The sequence below is a fragment of the Capricornis sumatraensis genome, chromosome 5 (genome assembly GCF_032405125.1).
Source record: "Capricornis sumatraensis isolate serow.1 chromosome 5, serow.2, whole genome shotgun sequence".
Taxonomy (NCBI): Eukaryota; Metazoa; Chordata; class Mammalia; order Artiodactyla; family Bovidae; genus Capricornis; species Capricornis sumatraensis.
Window position 1 is genome coordinate 52,099,895 of NC_091073.1, and position 1,333 is coordinate 52,101,227.

Genomic DNA, 1,333 nt, shown 5'->3' on the forward strand with positions numbered 1-1,333 from the left:
TGAGTTGTACAGCAAATTCCCATTGGCTATCTATTTACATATGCTAGTGTATATACATCCATGCTACTCTCTCCGTTCATCTCACCGTTTCCTGCTTCTCCCCCAGCCTTGTCTATAAGTCTGTTCTCTGTGTCTGCATCTCCATTGCTGCTCTGTGAACAGAGTTGTCAGTACCATCCTTCTAGATTCCATATATATGTGTTAATATACGATATTTGTTTTTACCTTTCTGACTTACTTCACTCTGTATGATGGGCTCTAGGTTCATCCACCTCATTAGAAGTGACTCAAATGCATTCCTTTTTATGACTGAGTAGTAGTCCATTGTATATATGGACACGACTTCTTCACCCATACCTGTCAGTGGACATCTAGGTTGCTTCCATAAAAATATGGAATGCTTCACGAATTGGTGTGTCCTCCTTGCACAAGGGGCATGCTAATCTTCTCTGTATTGTTCCAGTGTCAGTATACGTGCTGCCGAAGCCAGCATGCCATTATTCTTGAGAAGAATTCCTCTTCCCGCCCATGGCTTTGAGACCCACCTGGGAAGATGGCAGATGGACATTCCTCCTGCGTTTCTAGAGGCAGAGGGTTTTCCTCTGCACAGTCAGCAGCAGAGTGACCTAATATCATCTGCCCCTCAGCAGTACAGAGGGGAAAAATGGTTTATTTTCTTGGCTGAAAACTAGGGAACGAAAATGAAAGAGCCCCATGGAGCAGAGCAATATGATATCTGTAAGAGACTGGATAGCAGTGAGACAGAGACTAAGAGAGAGAAAGAGAGAGAGACAGGGAGGAGTGAACGACTGAATGTGTGTTTGTGTGTCTGCATGTATGTATATATGTATGTATAATGCTCTGGAGCACACTGGACAGGGCTGAGGACCTGGAGGAGAGGAGAGATGTGATCCTGGGCAAGTCAAAAGGCTGGGTCGGGGGATGGTGTGGGGTAGTCCCCCAGAGCAGCCCACACGCCCTGGGGCAGCCAGCCTGCCCCTCCCCCAAGGCTTGCCAGAGAAGTGGCTTTGGCTGTCCTGGCTTCAGGGCCATTCCCCGAAGGCTACCACTACCTTGGAAGCCCTTCTAGAAACAGGGAGGTAGCAGTATAGGAGGGACAGTCCCAGGTCCAGCACCTCGACAGAGGAGGCTGCACTTGTTGCACTGAAATGGAAATATGTTTGCGATGTGCTGAACAGGGGTTCCAATTACACAATCACACAAGTACAATGGCACAGTTACACCTCTACTCTGATCCCATCCAACAGTAAATGCGTGTGTGGGCAATTGTCTGTCTCAAAAGGTTCAAGAGGTTATTTCCACGGCATAAAAG

At 47.5% G+C, this 1,333-nt stretch overlaps 1 non-coding gene across 1 annotated transcript; it reads right to left on the reverse strand.

Moving 5' to 3' along the window:
- Positions 1–386: 386 nt before the first annotated feature.
- On the reverse strand, positions 387–492 carry LOC138080517 (U6 spliceosomal RNA). Its single transcript, XR_011144977.1, has one exon. It is a non-coding gene; the product is annotated as a U6 spliceosomal RNA (small nuclear RNA).
- Between the last annotated feature and the right edge of the window lie 841 nt (positions 493–1,333).